At 41.1% G+C, this 21796-nt stretch overlaps 1 protein-coding gene across 2 annotated transcripts in view; it reads right to left on the reverse strand.

Moving 5' to 3' along the window:
- Window positions 1-21796, reverse strand: part of DRC1 (dynein regulatory complex subunit 1) — a 2270880-nt gene that overhangs the window by 20515 nt on the left and 2228569 nt on the right. The window lies entirely within an intron of this gene.

Consider the following 21796-nt stretch of genomic DNA (forward strand, 5'->3'; position numbering starts at 1 on the left):
GGTATTTAGCTTTCGAAGACTTCCATTCGGAAATGAGACTCAGGTAGCGGCCGACTAGCACTCATGCAAACTGCTTCTGCTTCTGGCTCCACGGCAAGAAAGACTGATGTAATGGCATCGGCTGCCTTCCTTTATACCCCTGACGACCTGATGTCAGTCTTCATGTGACAGCAACCGATGCAGAAATACTAAGTCTCTGATATTCAGGCTGGCCAAGGGCTACCCCAGCAGGTATAACCCAAATGTGATGACTGCAACAGTGAAACACAAAAAACATAATTTGTGTCAGTGTGAGATTCAATGACAGCTCCTAATTTGCAACCATCTGCAAATTTAGTCACTGACATTGGCCTTGACTTCTGAGAAGTAAATGCCAAAAAGGAGCGGTCGAAGGACTGATCACTGAGGGACTCCACTTGTGACTGGCCTCTTTGTAGAGGTGGACTCCCCAATTCTAACTTCCTGGGTCCTGATTGTGAGCCAGTTGGCTATCCACCAGGTGACATACGGGTTTGTACCTAACCTCTTGAGTTAACAATGCCCAAGTGAAGTATTGTGTCAAATGGCTTGACCAGGTCAAGGTAAGCAGTCTGAAGGATTTTGCCCTCATCCATTGTTTTGGTGACCTTCTCAAAGAGGTCCACCAGGTTGAGTAGGCATGATCTGCCCTTGATGAAATCAAACTGGGTTGGGTCTAGTGTCTGGAGGTTTACTACATCCCTGTTGATCATCTCCATGATAATTATTTCCATGGCTTTACATATAAGACTAGTGAGACTTATGGGCCTGTAATTTCCAGCGTTTGTAAATGGCCCACCTTTGTGCAGACGGATGACTGTTGCCTTTTTCCACTCATGATGCATGAAGCCTGTTTGGATGCTACAGTTAAACAGTAATTCTAGAGGCCCTGATAGGTCATGTTTCATGCTATTTAGAAGGCATCCTGGGATATTGTCTGGGCCCACTGATGCAGTGTTCTTGGTCTTAGAGAGAGCATTAAGGACCTGGTCCCTAGTGATAGTAGGGGGGAAGTTATATTTGATGATATTTCCTAGGGGAAGGTTGAGGGGGAGAGATGAGTAAAGTTGGAGCTGAATTTATCAGCCAGGAGGTGAGCTGTATCATCTGGCTCAGTAAATAGGTTCATAAGTTGGTACTAGGCTATCGGCCCTAGGGCCTATACAAGCCTAGCCATAACAATTCCCTGGCTATTTCTTCCCACACAATTTACTTCCCTGGACCCCTGTCTAGCAGGGCGACTGACGTGATCCCCGGGGTGAATTTCCTTTCTCCCATCCAATCATCAAGGTTCCTTTTGAAGAAGGCAAAGAGGCGCTCTGCTTGACATGTATGAGCATTCTATTCCAGAGTCTGGGGAGTCTCTGGGTCAGGAACCTATCCCTCCAGCATGTTTTGTTTATTGTTATGACAAGATTTAGATCCCTGTAGCATGTGGCTCTGAGGGATTGGGATTTCTTTAAGTGTAGCATGTCCAACAGCTCTGGGTTTGACATGGCCTTGTATGTTAAGCAGAGATCGCCTCGGAGTAGACAATATGCGACAGGGTATAGCTGGAGTTTTTTAAGGCGGTCAGCATAGGGCATCTGCTTTAGGCCTGTGATTCTTTTAGTGAGGTATTTCTGTGGCCTTTCCAGTTGTTGCAGATGTCTTGAGAGGTACATACCAAATGGGGCATTGTATTCTATAATGGGTCTAATGAGGGATGAGTACAGTGGGACAATGACTTCCTTTTTTCTGGATAAAAAGCCCTTAGTGATGAGGTGTGCCACATAGGATTTCCTGACTGTTGCGGCGATGTGGTTACTGAAGGTGAGACCACTGTCCACCTGTGTCCCTAAGTCTCTTATCACACTTTCGGTATTTAGTGTACTAGCACCTATGTGATAATTCACGGGTACATGTTTTTTCCCCAAAGGGGATAACTATACATTTCTTGGCATTGAGTATCCACATCATTTGGGGATTCAATAATGGCTCCCAGTTTGCAGTCATCTGCAAACTTTGTTAGCCAGAGTCCCTTAGTGTTGGCCTGTACTATCATTGCTGCAGCCTTTCTGTGTCCTGAAAGAGTGCTCTTCAAACTATCTGGAGATATACAGAGCTGAATATATTTTTCTGGCACTTCAGAGTTGTGAACTGGTAATTGTTGTATGACTAATTTTATATCATTGCTGGCTGACTTCAGAGTTGTGCACTGTTATTTTTGCTTCACTGTATAGTTTTTCAGATCTCTGCTGAAAGTGTTGGTTTTCCCATACCCACCCTCTCTATACCTGTGTTGTTGTTTAAATTTGGAGGTTTTTGCAGTTGCCCGCCCCCACTGTAGATTTGATCTGGGACACTCCCCCAGTCTCATCTCCTTACCTCATTCTACCTAATATACTCCTTCTGCATTGTTTTTAGTAATTTTTAATTTAATTGCATTTTTTAAACTGTTTGATCTAACATTGCTACATACTCAAGTTCATAGGTTCATAGGTTTATACTAGGCTATCTGCCCTAAGGCATTTATAAGCCTAGCCCAAAGTTTTGTGGCTTACGCCACCCCTTATGTTAAAAAATACTGTGCCCATTAGTTTGTTGTGCCTCTGTCCAGCAGTGACACAGAGATGATTCCCGGGGTAAACCTACGATCTCCCATCCACCGGTCAAGATTTCTCTTGAACAGAGCCAGCGAGGTGCTCTGCCTCACATGGACCGGGATTTTATTCCACAGCATAGGGAGTCTCTGGCTAGCTTGCACTGCATTTGAATTGTTTTGAATGCTGTTTTAGCTACTTTTCTGTATATATAAAAAAAAAACCTTTCCTGTAACTAGTGTAGTCCAGATTCAGATTTGCTTTACCCAGGACTGTATGTAAGCTTCTGAGCCCCCCCCCCCAAGCTTTCTGTGTTGGAGGGAAGCCTTCTAGCTTATCAGTGGGAGCGGTAAGCACTAGGTAACCTATCTACCTATAAGGAGTGGTTCTGGCCCAGAAATTGTAGTTATTGGCCGTTTGGGCAGTTTTTCCATCTCTCTCAACTTTCTGATTTAAAAGCCCACATTTGCACTTGTTTCCCCCCTTTCCTGTAACTAGTTTAGTCCAGATACAGATTCTTACTTTTAGCACTTGATTTTGCTTATTTGTGATCAGCACTTGTTCAGAACTTGTAAACACTAAATAACCTACTAATTACTACAGCACTCAGCCTTCCTCATTACACTTGCACCACACCACACTCATCACATAGTCTCACTAAATCTACACCACAAAACCTAAACATAGAAACACAAAAACATTTGCGGAGACTCTCAATAATAATCTTCTCAAGCAACAGAGACCTCGAAAGCAGAAATGCAAGCAACCTCCACCCCCCAACACAACCCAAATGACACATAGCCCGCAAACTCAGTGTGCCACTCAACCACAGCCAATAAGGCAAAACAACGTACCCAACACACTAGTCATAGGCGACTCTATAGTCAGGCACACTGATGTTCCACTCACCAGGCTAAACAAGGAGAAGGTTACTGTCAGCTGCTTGTCGGGTGCCAGGATCCGCCACATAACCCACGCACTCAGGTCACTCCACAACAAGTACAAGCATGACTCTGTCATTGTCCATGTTGGTGTGAACAACCTGAGACGTACATCCCTGGACTACATGAAGAGAGACATGGAAGAGCTCTCCGATCTTGTAGCCCAGGCAGGTATGACCCTAGCCCTGAGTAGCATTCTGCCATCACCCAGAATGATGCCACAGTACAAGGACAAAATAATTGACTTCAACAATTGGCTAAGCTTCTGGTGCCATTCTAAAGGGATCCAGTATCTGTCTGCCTGGGATGACATGGTCGACAGACCATGATGCTTTGCCAGAGATGGCCTGCACCTGTCACCCCTGGGATTCCGGACAATGGCTAAGGTTCTTGCCACCCCTATAGTGCCTTTTTTAGGCAAGGTTCAAATGACAAATTCACCACCGTAACAGGAACAGGCAAGCAAAAACTGAGGGTGATGCTACTCAATGCTAGAAGTCTAAATCTCAAAATGCACTCACTCGAGGCACTCCTTAAAATGGAGAACATCAATATCTGTGCAGTGACTGAGACCTGGTTCAAGGCTCCAGTGAGCACCCCTGCACTACCTGGCTATAACTCATACCACACTTTTCGGCCATGTAACCTGGACCGGAACACCAAAGGCGGAGGTGTGTCCATATTCATTAAGGATATCCACACCTCCAGGCTAGTTGCTCAGCATAATGCAGCTGAGGTTATCCAAGTGCAACTAACTCTGGGCAAAGCTGCAATCCAAATTGTAGCTTGCTACAGATCACCCACCATGCCCCAGGATTCCCACTCCTCTTTTCTTGATGTACTGGAAAATATCAGGGTTCAACCAAACGCCCTAATAATGGGCGATTTCACCTACCCCACCATTAACTGGGAAAACTACTCATGTACCAATTCCTTCACTCAACGCTTTCTGGAATTCATAAACTCCAATGCCCTGGATCAACTTATCTACACCCCCACCAGGGGCAACAATATCCTAGCTCTAGTCATTACCAATATGAGTGACCGGTGTTCCACACCTGAAGTCAACACCTCATTGGTCCAATCCGACCATAAGCTAATTAACCTAGATATCCACATCCTGCCTCCACCCCCCATTAAGGAAACCATGGTAAAAAATTTCTCCAAAGCCAACTTCAAGCTTCTTAAGACAGAAGTGGTGAACTTCATGACACCCATGCAGATGGACAATACAGTTACGACTACTGAATCCTACACAATTGCACTTTATAAGCACTTACATGAGTGCATGGATCGTGCTATCCCAAACAGAACCAAGATGCTATCCTCCAAAAAAAGGAAGCCAATCTGGTGGTCCCCTGCTATAAACAAACTGTACAACAGAAGGAAGAAACTCTTGCAAAAGAGAGTAAAATCCCACGAGTGGAGGAGCTCCCTGGTCAGCCTCAGTAAGAAGCTGCGATCCCTGATAAAATCCTCCAAAACTAGTTACGAAAACAAAATCACCACCGATTCTAAAGACAACCACAAAGCATTCTATAGCTATGTCAAGAATCTCAATGGCAATACTCAGATCTGCTCTGAGTTACAGCACAATGGCACTAAATATACAGACCCAACTGATTTTGCCAACATCCTGGCAGATAGGTTCAGTGCTAACTTTACCCCCTAAAGAGCCCATCTCTATACCAGAAAAATGCAAAATTCCTGTAATCATGGCTGCAGAGGTAAAAACCACACTCTCCAAAGCCAAGAACACAGCATCCATGGGACCAGACAACAACCCAGGCTGCGTTCTACATGAACTACAGAACGAACTGGCACCCCATCTAAGTACCATGTTCAATTGTAGCCTCACCTCAGGCTTTGTGCCTGCTGAATGGTGTACAGCAACGGTTATTCCACTCCACAAGGGGGGAGCCACCACGGACCCCGGGAACTATCGCCCCATTAGCCTGACGAGCCTGGTCTGCAAGGCCATGGAACGTATCATCATGGAACATAAACAAAGACATTGGTAATCTCCAAACTCTGGATCCCACCCAGTTCGGGTTTGTAAAAGGCAGATCATGTCTCCTAAACCTGATAGACTTCTTTGAAGCAGTCACCAAAGCCGTAGACAAGGGTAAGGTGGTTCACACAGCCTATCTAGATCTTGCCAAGGCTTTCGACACCATCCCCCACTCTGGAAATATAGATAAACTCACTAAACTAGGTATAAATCCCTCTGTCACAAGATGGGTTGCCAACTGGCTCACTGACAGAACCCACACTGTGAAAGTAGCAGACTTCAAATCTGACTTCAGACCAGTGACAAGTGGAGTACCACAGGGTTTTGTCATGGGTCCTCTCCTGTTTGGTATCTACTTCTCTGAAGTACAAGCTAAAACAGAAGGTCTTTGGCTAACAAAGTTCGCAGATGACTGCAAACTAGGAGCCATAATCGAAACTCCTAACGATGTGGACATCCCACAAAAGAGCCTCACTGAGACAGATGCCTGGTGTCAAAGCCATGGCCTCAAGCTCAATGCCAAAAAGTGCATCATCATCCCCTTTGGTAAAAACTCAGTACCCATGAACTACAACATAGGCGGTAGTATACCTAACACCAAAAGTGTGATAAGAGACCATGGGACACAGGTGGACAGTAGTCTCTCCTTTGATAATCACATCGTCACAGTAGTCAGGAAATCCTTCTACGTGGCACACCTAATCACAAAAGATTTCGCATCCAGAAAAAAAGAGGTCATTGTTCCCCTCTACTCATCACTCATTAGACCCATTACAGAGTACAACGCCCCTTTTGGTATGTTCCTCACAAGACATCTACAACAACCGGAAAGGCCACAGAAATATCTCACAAAGAGGATTACCGGCCTCAAACAGATGCCTTAAGCAGAACGTCTCAAAAAACTCCAGCTTTACTCCGTCGCATATCGCCTACTCAGAGGTGATCTCTGCCTAACATACAAAGCTATGTCAAACCCAGAGCTGTTGGACATGCTCCACTTAAAGAAATCCCAATCCCTCCGAGCTACACTCTCTAGGGACCTAATCCTTGTCACCACAATAAACAGAGCATGCCGGAGGGATAGATTCCTGTCCCAGACACTTCCCATACTCTGGAATAAACTACCTATCTATATCAAACAAAGCTCCTAATTAGCACTCTTCAAGAAAAATCTTGATAATTGAATGGGAAATAGGAAATTCACCCCGGGAATCACCTCTGTGGCTCTGCTCGAGAGTGGCACAGGAAAATAATTTTCTTGGGTGGCAAAAGCCAGGGTACCTTTTTGGCTGGGCTTGTACAGGCCCCAGGGCAAATAGCCTAGTACCTACCTATGAGCCTAAACAAGAGAGTTCCCAGGACTGAACCCTGAGGTACTCCACTTGTCACTTGTCTGGAGCTGGATTTGGAGTCAGCTACTTTTACAGTGTGGGTTCGGTCAGTAAGCCAGTTGGCAACCCATCGAGTGATGTAGGGATTAATGCCCAGCTTAGTAAGTTTATCTATGATTCCAGAGTGGGGGATGGTGTCAAAGGCCTTGGCGAGGTCCAGATAGGCTGTGTGGACTGCCTTACCTCGTCCATGGCTCTTGAGACTGATTCAAAGAAGTCAATAAGGTTCAGGAGACAAGATCGGCCCTTCAAGAACCCAAACTGGGTTGGGTCCAGTGTTTTAAGGTTGCCAATATCTTTGTTTATAAGTTCCAAGATAATACGTTCCATGGCCTTGCAGATCCGGCTCGTCAGACTGATGGGGCGGTAGTTCCCAGGACCCGAGGTGGATCCCCCCTTGTGGAGTGGGATAACTGTAGCTGTGTGCCACTCAGTGGGCACGAAGCCTGCGTATGATCAAACAGGACACTTAGGTGAGGTGCCAGTTCACTTTGTAGTTCATGTAGTACACAGCCCGGGATGTCATCTGGTCCCATAGATGCTGTATTCTTAGCTTTGGAGAGTGCGTTTTTTACCTGTGTGGCCGTTATTACCGGAATTTGGCAATCTTCCAGTATTGAGATAGGCCATTTAGGGGGTGAGAGGGGGGTGAAGTTGGCACTGAATCGATCTGCCAGGATATTGGCAATATCCTTGGGATCAGTATATTTAATGCCATTCTGTTGTAGCTTAGAGTACATCTGAGCATTGCCATTTAGATTCTTGACATAGTTATAGAATGCCTTGTGGTTGTCTTTGGAATCTTTGGCAATTTTATTTTCGTAACTAGCTTTGGACAATTTTATGAGGGATCTCAGCTTCTTACTGAGGCTGGTATGGGAGTTTTCTGCATCCTGGGATTTTCCTCTTTTCTGCAACAGTTTTTTTTCCTTTTGTTGTAAAGTTTGTTTATGGCAGGGGGCCACCAGATTGGCTTCCTTTTTTTGGAGGAGAGCATCTTGGTTCTATTTGGGATGGCACGATTCATGAATGAGTGGATGTGCTCGTACAGTGCCTTAGTGTAGGACTCATCAGTCGAACTTTCAGTTCCCATCTGCATGGGTGTCATGAAGTTTGTAACTTCTGACTTTAGTAGCATGAAGTTGGCCTTGGAGAAGTTTTTAATGGAGGTTTCCTTACTGGGGGTGGAGGCGGGATGTGGATGTTACGGGTGATTAGCTTATCGTCTGACCTGACCAACGAGGGGGTGATCATAGGTGTGGAGCATCGATTTACAATGAGCTCTACACACTATTGTGTACTGCCTTTGAAGTTGCGGACATAGCTAAAGAATGCTTTGTGGTCGTCCTTGGCTTGGGAGGCTAAACTTATTTGAAATTTGGCTTTGGTAGACTTTATTTGTCCTCTGAGTTGTTTATTTAGTTTAATGAGAGTCCTTTTATCCTGCTGGGTGCTGCACCTCCTAATGTTTGCCATGAGCTTCTTCCTCCTGTTATACATCTAACTGATTTTGTGATTCCACCAGGGTGGCTTGTTTTTTGAGTTAGTTCTGTACTTCTTCCCGATGGGTACATCTGCCTCTATGCAGCTATTAACATGCTTGTACAGGGTTTCTATGAACAGTTCTGCATAGGAAGAAGTGTTCTCAGGGTTTATAGGGGCTTGAAATTTTGCCAGGTTCTCACTTAATAGAAGGAGGTTAGCCTTGGAATAGTTCCTGAATATTCCCGGTTTAGCTAGGGGTCCAGTTTTATTTTTACTTCAAAGGAGACCATTTTGTAGTATGACCTTACCAAGGAAGTCATTACAGTAGGGGGGTGTGCATCACTCTCCCATATTAGTGAGGACCAAATGCAGTATGGTTGCACCCTTGGTTGGTGTACTGACTATCTGGTCTAGGGAGTTTGTGTTTACAAAATCCAGGAATCTCTGTGCATGTACGTTTGATGTCGTATAGGATTCCCAGTTAATAGTGCAGTAATTAAAGTCACCCATGAATATGGTATTGGGTTGGATGGTTAGTGTTTCTGATAAGTTTAAATACATGGTATGGGTTTCCTGGGTCAGAGAGGGCTGTTTCCCCTGTCACTCAAAGCACAAGAGTTGAATCCTGAACAAAGGGAACAGTCAACTTCTAGATAGTCAGCTCCCACACAATAAATACACTCCTTGTGGAGATCAGAATTAGGGAGCTTATGCCCAGAGGAAGTATATTTTTTAAAGCCTGTAGGCTTTTTTTCACACACAGTAGTGGGGAAAAACTGACAACAATGGTATTCAAAAATATCCTACAGTCAGATACACAGAAAAAGAGAGATAGAATACCAACAATGGTAATTAGAAGAATACCCTCACAAGGGTACAGAGGCCAAAGTAAGTAAAAATGTTTAAACTCCAACATTACCCAAACCCGCTACTAAAGTGAGATATAGTGAGAAAAGGATATAGAAATAGAAATTCACAAATAAGGAATACAGATAATCCTACTGAACACCCTAGCTCAAGAGCAGAAAATTTGCTTTTGAATGATGTGGCAGCAAATTAAATCTGGGGTATGCCAGGATGGTGGAGAGTTACTGGTAAAAGTAGGAGTTCTAGAGCTGGATCCATGAGTCAATAAAAGCAGACGAGATGGATCAGAGGTTGGATCCAAGACCCATCAGTTGAGATTGAATTAAAATAACATCAGATCTCTTATTACAACCCAGGCAATCCAAACTCAACTGGTAATTCTGACACCTAATGGAGCTAGTATGAGGAAGGGGAATGTACCTGGGAACACCTACCGTACCAAAATCTGTGGTGAAGACTGGGAATAAAATGGTGGTACTGCCTACTGAAGGGTGGGATCTAGGTTCATTTCATTAGTATTCTTGGAAATACTTAAGTACATCATGATAGCGCACTTCTTACCAGGACCATGGATGCTTCAGGCATGCTTAAGAGCTCATGTCCTATACCAGAAAAACACCCTGATTGTCTGCCTTACTGCTGACAGCCACCCTAGGTTAGCTCTTGTTTCTGGTGAAGGGGAACAAATGAGCCACTCGTCTGAAAGGAGGCTGACGGTCAGCACTCAGCAGGGCAGAAAAAAAAAAAAGAAAAAGAAAAAAAAAACATCACTCAAACTGCTTTACTTACAACATCATTTCTTATATATCCAATATAAAATCAATTAGGTTGCCCCATCTTCAAATGATTTAGCAAGAAAACAGAAGTTATGTTCTTGCCATAAGACCGTATGCTCTTCATACTTTCCATCTGATCTGACTGATGGATACCACAAAGCTTGTTGGATCTGATTTGACCTTGCTAGTGTTCCAAGTCTTGTGTGCCCCCACTTTTCTAACCACAGTCCTCTTGTGTACTAGATCACCTCAGTATGAGTTTGCTGACTGATGTTACAGGATTATGATATGCATGTCCTAAGGCTGTGATGGGCAGAACAAGAGATTCAGACTAGTCTTGCAGGTCTTCAAAAAGAAGTGGCAATATGGAGAAGGGCAACAGTGGGAGGAATGTTGTACTGGATGGACCAGGATGAAGAGAATCCTGCATTATGGGAAATTAATAATTTCCCTATCCTATTCATCCAGTCTGATCTGACTGATGGGTAAGAATCTTGAAGCACATGAAATCCTGAGTGGCATCATTACAGAATACATAGGAAACATTAGCTCTAGAATTATATCAATTTGTAGTGTTGAGAAAAGTATTCAATGAAGACCACATTGCTGCTGCACAAATTTCATACACAGTAGAATTTCTATTAAAGCAGTGACTGACCTTGTGGAATGAGCAATGGGTTTAACTTGCGATGATTTCAATATTCAAAGTAACACTAGCTCTGGGTCTCAACAAATACCTTAAATAAGTTTGCAATCTATTGAGGAAAGTACTGTTATGTAAATAAACTCCATATCAGTAAATGTTAAAATGATCACTGCCACAGTTGCCTTAGCTATACAGGTTGCATCCTGCAAGGATATAACAGCTGTCCAACTTCTAAATGTTCACTGAGATGAAGAAAACGAGTGATCTGGGCACCAAGCCCTTCAGAGTTTTAATGCCAGCAGATAGGACGGCTAAAGCCTTTGAAAATGCTAGAAAAATAATATATATATATATATAAGATATATGTATGTGTGTGTGTGTGTGTGTAAATGTATATATCTGAATATCTACTATTATAGTGAGTTTACCTACACAATTGCACTATCATTATGATTACTGCTGCAGTAGCCTTAGCTATATTGTTAGATTACCATAGCTTAGACTGAGTAGGAGAAGGAAGGGTGAAAGTGAAGGATCCACTGAAGAATGGTACTAGCAAAGCCTCTCCTGGACCTGAAGAAAAAATGTAGTTTATAGTGTTTTGTAAGAGAAACAAGATGCTGCTTTTAGAATACTTCTAGACTGAAATCCTTTCCAAAAAGCCACAGATGGAGCTAAGGCCCTTGTAAAATAAACCTTGACTCTGGAATTGTCTAGTTATGGTGGGTATAATCAACGTGAAGCAACCATTTGGAAATAATCTGCTTTGACACAGGTTGTTCTTTTTTTCTTACTTCCCAAGAAAAAAACAACTGATCAGAGTTCCTAAAATACTTTACTTTGTCAAGATAGTACCAGAGTTGTCTTTGGAAATCCAAGGTATGAAGTATTCTTTTAAGATCTTCTATATATATAATGTTATTCAAACTTTTTATGTATACTCATAAATATAAACCATTGTTATATGTACACTGTACATTGTTTTCTTACATTATGAAGTAACCCAGGTTGAGCCTGTCATTGCTCAGTGTTTGTTCAATATTCTACCCCGCTAAACAAATTTAAATAAACAAATACTCTTCTCCCTTGCTTTTATGTTCTGGAAAGAAGACAAAGAGATGGATAGCTTGGGCTCAAGGTAAACTTGGATAGCACTGGGCATAAATGAAAGATTAGTTCTCAAGGAAACCCTATCTATGAAAAATGAGACAAGGCTGATCTGCCATAAAAGTTTGCAACTCAGCTGCTCTTTCTTCAGAGGTCGGAGCAATTAGTGATACTGTTTTCCATGTTAAGAACCTCAAATCAGCAGGATGACCTGGATCAAATATAGCACAACTTAGTTTTTCCAAGACAAAATTAGCATCCCAAGGAGGAAAAAAATATTTTCTAGGAGGCTTGGTATGCAACACCCTTTTCAAAACCATTTTCACATGGGATTGCACTTAAACAGGGGTGTCCATGGGCAGACATGCTGAAATGGCTGACAAATGAAACTTGACTGAGGAGTAAGACAGATCATAGGATACTAACTCACACAAAATAAAACCAGAGAATGGGTGCTGGGTCTATCCTTGGTACCAAGTACAAAATGTTTTCTAGTAGCAGTCCAAAAATACTTCTCAAGACCAACCACGACAGCAAGCAAAAGTAAACAACACAGTTTTATTTAAAAGGTGAGCGCTTTAATGCCCAACTGAGCACTTCTTCAGACCAATATAAAACAACTGAAAAACAGCATCTCTTATATAGTCAATGCATCAAATAAAATCAGTCACATGTTCAATTACCATTGAAGCTATTTAAATAAATTAAAATATCAAAATACACGAAACCAAAAGAGGGATTAACTTTCCTGCATCCAAAGCCGCTATTGATAATAAATGAGTAATCCACATGCAGGTCGGAAAACGGCCACAAACTTTCTTAAATACCAAAGATACCAAAATAAAAACGATCTCTTTGTAGTCCAAAAAAAGGTTTAATAGCTAGCAAAGTAAGCGCTTTGACCCGAAGGCTTTATCAAACTGCAACGCTACCATTAAAATACATAGGCCTTAAATACAGACAAATTCAAGCTGATAGGTTTAGTCCAAAATTAAAATCAGGTGCAACAATTAATGACATCACTAAATTACATTGTAAAAATTCAAATACTTAAAAACACTTACAAATATATACTGAAACCCATAAAACCACACACTATATATAAAAATATATAATAATACCTATTTAAATAAATAACAAGCTTTAAGAATTGATTTTAAAGGTACATAACCATTTAACCCTGGATGCACATCTGTTTAAAATCTAACAATCCATCCAGTCTCATGCTGTTCTGTAATATTCTCTTAATGTCTCGCTTTGGACATGTCAAGAAAGATGGAAGAGACATGTTGGCCTTCATTTAAGAGATGATGAATGTTTTTTGTGAAACTTATTAGGGCAATGCTAGTACTATGTTTAGGTCTAAAGCCATGTTGAGAACTGGATATTAGGTTGCGACTAAGGAAGTGGTTAAGGAGTTGACTGTAGATGATGTTTGCGAAGAGGGAAAGGATGGCTATGGGACGGCAGTTAGTTCTTTAAAGTGTCCACCTTTGTGGAGGGGAATGATGTGTGAAATTTTCCATAGGAGTGGAAGGTACTGTTCTGCAATAAAATGATTAATCAAGATAGCTATGGGGTAGGCAATAGAAGCAGCGTCAGTTTTTAGAAATCATTAGAAAATTGGTTGGTAGCAAGACAGCAGGGTTTTAGCTTGATTAGGAGGGTTTTTATGTAACTAGTTTGAATGGGGGTAAAAGTGAAGGGATTGGGATCATCTGGGGTAGGAAAGTGAAGAGTAATTGGTGGATTAGGCTGGCTACCTAGCATGGAGGTAATAACATTTATAAAGTGAGACTTGATTTGAGTAGCAATTGGGTCAGAGTTATTTAAGGTGACTGGTGCAGCAGTAGGGGTGTGTCCAGGCCTGAGGAGATGGTTAATGCTTTGCCAGAATTGTTGGGGGTTGTTTAGGTGTTTCTGTTGAAGTGTCTGAAAGTACAATTGTTTGTCTTTTTTGATTTGTTTCTTAGCTCAATTCTGCAGTTGTTGATATGTTAGGAGGTTTACTTTATCTTTGGTGGTGTGGTAATCGATCCAAGCCCTGTCCCTGCGTTTAAGCAGTTGTTTGGTGTCGTTGGATAGCCAAGGTAGGTGCTTGGCTTCTGAGCATACTTTCTTAGTGGGAGCGGGGTTATTAGGTATTTTAAGGAAGGTATTGTTGAAATACTGAACAGCCAGGTCTAGATGGAGGTTTTTAAGTGGTGTCCAATCACACTGTTGGAGTAGTAGGTTAAAAGTAGAGGAGGAGAAATATTTCTTGCTACAGATGTATTTGTAAGTAATGTTGCTTTGAGTATGCACATGTTTTCTGTAAAGAAATGTTGGAGAATGATCACTGAGGGAGTCAGGAAGGCAACCGGCTAGGTAACTTAGGTTGGGTCTGTTAGTCAATATCCAGTCTAATGTTGACTGCTTTTTGGAATGTTTGTCTGTGCAAGTTGGACAGTTTATGGTTTGGGTAAAGTTAAAGAGGTTTAGGAAGTTGAGGGGTTACTGGAAGAGCAGGAGTGCCAATCAAGATTGAAATCACCAAGAATTATTTCTTGGTTGAAATTGGTGGGAAGCCCAGGAAAGTAGACTTTCTATGGTAGGAAGGTTATTTCCTGGAGGGAGACAGGTGGCTATGATAATTATTGTTTTTGCTTGACTCAAGACTAACAGGTAGATCAATGTTATTTAAGTATCTTTTGACTGCACCATAACATTTTGGCCCTGGACTTGGATCTGAACTTTGGTATTGCTGCAGGGCAGTGTGGAATCAATTATATGGGCCAGCATAGAAGGTTCTTCTGTGAATTCCACACTGTTTTATATGGAATAATCAAAGATTTGATACTTAACTATTCAGGGGGTGCAAAAATATTACGCTAGAAATGCGAAAATGTACTTGTGAAATGTTTTTTCTTTCTTTTCTTTCCTCTCTCTTTTAGAACTTTGCAGTTACAAGAAAAAGTGGAAAGACGTTTATTGTGTTATTAAATGACTGGATTTGCTTATTAAGTATATGATGTGTACTATTTTGTTGAAAGATTTACGTATATGACGTTTACTGGGTTTTTTTTGCTTATTAAATATATGTGAAGTAATAGTGGGAGAATCCCACAGGGAATAAGGAAAAATCTATTAATGTGTATGCGCATACAACAAAAGGGAATTTAACACAAGGAGACGCCTTGTGTCGAGGGCGGTACCCTCAGGACAAAAGGTAAGAGGCATAACTGTTGCTTTGTGTTGTTTAATGTATGACTAATGCCTTTGTTGTTGTGTAAGGTATGAATGAAAAAAGAGAGAGAAACAGAAAAAGTTAATTAAAAGTAAAGTTAAATCAAATTCATGAGCCTACAACATGTTGGGATGTAGATGTGTGTACAAAGTTAAATCAAATTCATGAGCTTACAGCATGCTGGGATATAAGTGTGTGCTGTTAAAATAATTCTAGGTGTGACTGTGTGAAATTCTGGACACAGTACCTATCCACCCCGTTACCCCGATTGTAATGCTGGAGCTATACATTTTGAGATTGTGATGGGAAGAAACCAAGGAGGTGCTGTGGGAAAAGGCTGATCAAAACCTCTCCTCTGTCATTACATGCCGAAAGAATCCCTATTCTTCCCTCCCTGAATGGTGTGTGGATTGATATAGCTATTTTCTTTCCTCTGAATTGCCAAGTTAAAAGATCTATAAGGTAAGTATTAAATAAAAAATGGGAACAAAGATAAGCAAGCAAGATCAAATCCCTGAAAAGGGAACACCTGCATACTTTATGTATCATAATTATCGTAAAGAAAGTTGTAAGTATTTGCATGAGTGGTTTCAGCTTACTAAAATTTGCTCTGGTGGGGTATTTCCATTAAACGAAACTTATGATAGGGATAAATTAAAGAAATTGAAAGGTATTTTGGAAAAAAAGAAAAACAAAGTAAGTGGGGAGACAATGGCAATATTTTACTCTTGGTACACTGAAGCGCTTAAAAGGGAAAAGGAATAAGCATTAAGGGGGTTACAGGAAGCTAATAATAAACTGCTGCAACAGGTAAAAGAGGTTAAGACAGCAGGACAGACCAGTAAAAAGGGGATCCCTTTATCCTGTCTTAGCAGACTTGCAACAAACTGAGGATAGTCAAAAGGTAGAAACTTCTGAAGAGGATGATAATCCTCCAGCAGCTACTGCACCCCCACCCCCATATGCACCGGTGCGGGTACCTCCTGTGTAAGATTCTGTTGTTTCCTAGACCCCTACATATCGGTCAACTGTCTGCTGGACACCAGGTCAGCGTGATACTGTTATGTCTCAGACTAGATCCCCGTTCAGTCTTTATCTTCTGAACAAGAATCTGCAGTTGAAGAGGGTTCTTCTTTCTATCCTACTCAGACAGCTTCTACTTCTCCAACAGGAACATTAGTATTTGACACTCCTGTAGCTCATCACACACACTCACATGATAGGGTAAGAACAAGAGGCTGTGCCCTCTGGAGAAGATCTTTTGTCACCCCTCAGGGAAATTCTGAGGGGCTAATAATAGAGAACTTGTTCATTGTCCTTGGACCCTGCTGATTTGCATACTATGTCTAAAAGTTTCCTAAATATTAAAGAGGATCCATTAAGGTTTAGGGAAGAATTAAAAACCATAATAGAATGTTACAATCCTACCTTGACAGATTTAAATCAGATGCTCAGGGTAGTTACTTCAGATGAAATAAGAAAGCAGTTACTGGAAAAGACTGAAATAATGGATTTTACTCTTACAAGGAATTAATTTATTTTATTTTATTTATTTATTTTACATTTGTTGACTGGGATAGTCCGATTGGATATATGTCCATTTTCAGTGGAGGCCCGGGGAGAAAAGCTCCAAGGTTAACAGTAAAACAACACAAAGAGACAATTTAGAAAAAGTAGCTACATACATTCATTTGTGCATCTATAACAACAGTAGTTACAAACAACATACATATTCAGACTTGATCAGTTAGAAATACTGCGTAGAAATATTTTGTATCTTGACATTCTGGCTAAAGATATAAAGATTAGCAGATAATTCAGGTTCCCTTCCTGTTATAGGACTGTACTCACTAAGATTGAGGAAAAGGACTAGACCTATTTGGTATGAAACTAGTACATTTAAGATAGGGCATGAAATAGTGATGTGGAGAGAAATCCTAGTCGGGTCTAGAGCATGGGCATAACCAGTGTGATTTGAGGTGACTCTTTAGTTTGTTTTTGAATATGCATAAGGATGGTTGTAATGTCAGGTCTGTTGGTAGACAGTTCCATGTTTTACCAACAGAGCTGTCAAATAGTGAGTTACCAGCAGAGTGATTTGCTTTGACCGTTTGAACCAATAGTCTGGTGGAGGATCAGAGTGGGTGATTGTTGTTGTAGGGGGTGATTATATTTTTTAATGCTGGAGTTTTTTCTGGACAGTAGAGAACTTTATGTGTTACTACGAGTTGACTGAACTGTAGTAAGTTGGGAAGTTTCATCCATCCTAAGAGGTTTAGATTGATGCAGTAGTGGGTCCGGTATGGTGTGTCGGCAGCAAATCTAGCCATCTGGTTATAGCAGGTTGCTAGTTTATAAAGATCTGATTTGTTCAGTTTGGAGAAGAGAGGTAAGGCATAGTGAAGGGTAGATAGTATTTGGGATCGGGCAACTGCGGCTCTAGCTGGTGGGGTGAGGAATGATTTGATCCTATATAGTGACCCGAGTTTTTTATTGACTGTTTTTATGGTTTGATTTATGTGTTTGTCAAACCTCTGGTTGTTATCCACTATGATACCTAATAGTTTGGTTCGGGCTTCTGGGGAGATGATTGTACCATTGTTTACTGTTATGTTCAATGGTGTTGTTGGGGACCTGCTTGTGGTGGAGAATATAAGCAGTTTAGTTTTGTTGAGGTTTAGAATCAGGCATTGGTTTGAGAGCCAGTTTTCAACTGTGCTGAAGGTGTTCTGGGTTAAGGTAAGTAGGCTAGCAGGCGAGGTTGCACAACAAATTAGAGTGGAGTCGTCTGCATATTGTATGCAGGTAGCATCTGGGATGGCTGTATGGAGGTCATTAGCAAAGAGAGAGAAAAGAAGGGGTCCTAATATGGAGCCCCGGGGAACTCCTAGTGTGATAGGGAGGCTGGATTATAGCTTGGTTTGCCAAAGCACTGCCTGTTGCCTACCATTTAGATAGGACTCAAACCATTGGAGTGCATGATTGTGTAAAGCAAAGGACTTTAAGTTTCTCATTAGTATTTTATGGTCTACCATGTCAAAGGCATTGGATAGATTGAGAAATACTGCAGAGGATAGTTTATTGTTGTTCCGGTTTTGGTTTATGACGTTTGAGAACGAAAGGAGGGCTGAGGTGGTACTATGACTTGGCCTGAAACCATGTTGAGTATTGGACAGAAGTTTGTTGTGGGTGAGATATTGCATAAGTTGCATGTGTATACACTTTTCCATTATTTTAGCTAGTGGAGACAATATAGCAATAGGCCTATAGTTTGACAGTTCAGTAGAACTGCCTCCCTTGTGAAGAGGTATAACATGGGAGATTTTCCAGATGGTGGGTACGGTGGCTTCAGATAGGGTCCGGTTAATCAGTATAGAGACTGGGTACGCTATAGCATCTGCAGCCTTTTGCAAGTAGTCTGCAGGAAGTAGATCAGCGACTAGAGTTGTGGGTCTCAGTTTCTTAAGTTGGGTCGCTATTAGATGGGTAGGTACAGGTAGGAAGCTAAACGGTGTTTGGGTATTGGTAGGGGCTAAACTTGGATTAGGGCCATTAGGAGCGAGTCTGCTGGCCAGAGATTGGATAGTCTCTGTGAAAAAGTTGGTAAAGGTGTTAGCTATATTTTCAGAGGATTTATCGTTGGCGGTTGCGGGGGGGTGGGGTGGTAGTTTGGCCTGGGCGTAGGAGTTTGTTGAGCACAGCCCAGAAATTTTGAGGTCTGTTTTGGTGGGTTTGTTGTAGGTGGTAGTAACAGCTCTTTTTATCTAAGGTTATAGATTTTTTGGTGTCATTTCTTGGTTGTCTGAATTTAAGTTGATCATTGGAGTTTTTTGTTGTTCAGTAAGTAGCCCACGCCTTGTTTCTTAGTGTGATTTTTTTCTTTGTCCTTAATAGATAAAAGGACAGCATTGTTAAAATTACAGATGTGTGTCAAGTTATGACTGACTGGTCTAAGATACAGGCATGTAAACAAAATAAAGGGAAAGCCCCTGCAGACTACTTGAGTCATCTAAAAGCAGTGTTTGCTAGACATTCAGGGATACCAGATCCAGAAGAATAAGCTAAGCCAGCTATTGCAGCAGCTTTTGTCCAGGGTCTGCAAGCCCCTATACAAAATCAATTAAAGCAAGTGTTCATAGACTGGCAGGGAAAGGATTTACAGTCTTTATTAAGTGCTGCAAATCACTGTACTCAGTATCAGGAAAAACAGAGAAAAGATGCTGAGTACAAGCTGTTAACTTTACAAATCAGACAGCTAGAAGCCCCAGGGGGTTGGGGCAGGGGAAGGGGGACAGGAACTGCTAAGGGATTTAGTAAAAGTGCTAGCTGAGGAGAACAATGTGTAGCTGGGTGTTTACAATGAGCTGGCATGCCCCTCCTGCCTCATCTGATGGATCTTGCTTCAATTGTGGAGAAGCAGGACATTGGACAGGAGAATACAAACACAAGTGAATTCAGAGAGTCCAAGATACCTAAACTGAATGGCAGCCAAATTACAATAATGCTGTTTTTCCTGAACCACTTTCTCACAGTGGAAGGAGTGAGGAATCATCTTACTGACTATGCCGGGGTAATGAGACAAAAATAAATCTTGACCCTTTGCTGCCAATAGATCAAAAGGGATCCTATGTCAAAGTACAAATAAATGAAAAGGAAAAAAGAAAATTCCATTCCTGGTGAACACTGGAGCCACTAGTTCTGTAGTGAAAGTTACTTCATATAGTCAAACACCAGTATCAAAACATAAAGTAAAGGCAGTTGGATAAACAAATGCTACTGTTGCATATCCTGTCTCAGAGTCTCTACCCATTTCTTTAGGTCCGATTGAAGAAAGACATTCTTTACTTTTGAGTACTACTTTGGGTTGCCAACTTTTCATGTCAAAAATTCTGGTCATGTACACTGTGAAAGCAAAAAAGGCATGTTTGGTACCCAAAATACAACATTTTGCTTAATAATGTTTGGAACCATTAGTCTCTCTCTGGCATTATTTTTCTTAAATGCAACTTACATTTCTTATGTTTTTCTGGATGTAAACTGTAAGATTTTGTACTTACACAGCCATGGAACAACAAAACATACCCATGGGTATGTTTTTTCCTGCAAAATCTCTCGTTTCTACAAAAAATGTCCCACTTTGGGCATTTGAAAAGGTGGCAAGTGGCAACCCTAACTGTCTGCAACTTTGCTTCCCATTACATTGGACATAGGATATTATCTTTCTTTCTGCTTAGTTGAGCTGAAATTACTTAATACTTTATTCTGCTTAATACTTAAAATGTATTGTCTGCTGTCAGCTGACACCGCCTGTCAAGAACTTGATGATGCTTGAATCATCTTGCTGTAGGATGGGTAAAGAATTGCAGATAATCTTCATCAAGATATACAGACTAAACAAAGTTAATTGGCAAAATAAATAACCAATAAATGTATTTGAAAAGGATCACTGGAAAGCATAGGATGGGGTGGACACAACAGAAGGAGCCTGAAATAAAACTGGGATATTAACAATTGCCCAAAAAAGTGGACAATGTCAGGAGACAGTAAAATTTAAAAGAAATATTATAGAAAAATAACAAATAAACCATTTTGCTCAGTTCACTAAAAGGAACAGTACTTAATGGGTGCAAAATTCTGAAAAAAAGGATGCTGAGTCAGTGAGCTGATGTTAGGTGACTTCAACCAAATTATGTGAAGGAGGCCTAGGTGCTAAAGACTCGCAGGGTTTTACTTCATTGAAATGTACACTTGTCTTTCACACATGACAGCAAACCTCTCCATTTATATGCTCCTAGCCAAAGAGAATAATTATCCTGATGCTTTAAAACTCTAAGCAGTTGACAGAATTCTGTCTCACTCTTTTAAACACAAAAGAAAAAAAATAGAACACCAACTCTCTCCCTCAAACTGACAGTTTAAACTCCTTCAAATCACAATTAACACAATGCCTAAATTTGGATTCCTTACTGTGCTCTTGCACTTTCCCAGGCTAAAACTCTATAACTACAAACACACCACCAATTTTATGCTTTCTTTTACATTTCAGCTAAACTCTAGACTACCATATCTTCTCCCTTTTCCCCACTGGTTTTCAGCTTCACTATACTTTCCACAGTCCACTCTTCCACACTGCTAGCAATCTATAAAAAAATGAAATTAGGATCTGTCTGTCTCTGTATAATAGTCACACATTTACTATATATACTACTGATACTGACTGTATTAATTCAAAGGAAGAAGAAGCAACTATGTACTATGAAAATGATCGTCATTCCATTAATGCACTGCACTGACTGCATTTGTGTATTTTTATTTATTGTTTTTATTATACCTTCTGCTTCTGTAAATCTGTAATGAAAATTATTTCTTCTTGCCTACAATTAGACTTCTACAGACTTGACTTCCCACATTCCCACAGGCCTCATCACCACACAGACACAACATTCTTCCTTCCCATTCCTCCCGCTTAAAAGATAATTAATTCCCTTGTGTTGTTTTCCACACAGCAATCTTCACCTTTTCTTTGCATAAAATGGTAGATGTTGGCTGCATGGTGTTTTTTATACATGCCTCACTCTCGTGAGGTCTCACCATCTCAGGAGCTGTCATTCAAAGTGTAGGATTTCAGATTGCTTTCAATTCTGGCACAGTGCTGAATCAGTGGTAATTGGTTATCTCAGCTTTCACTTGTAAATTAACCAATCAGCTTCAGGGGAAATGTTGTCATACAAATACATAATGTAATG

This window comes from Protopterus annectens, chromosome 2.part1 (assembly GCF_019279795.1).
Source record: "Protopterus annectens isolate FY-2018-M chromosome 2.part1, PAN1.0, whole genome shotgun sequence".
NCBI classification, from domain to species: domain Eukaryota; kingdom Metazoa; phylum Chordata; order Ceratodontiformes; family Protopteridae; genus Protopterus; species Protopterus annectens.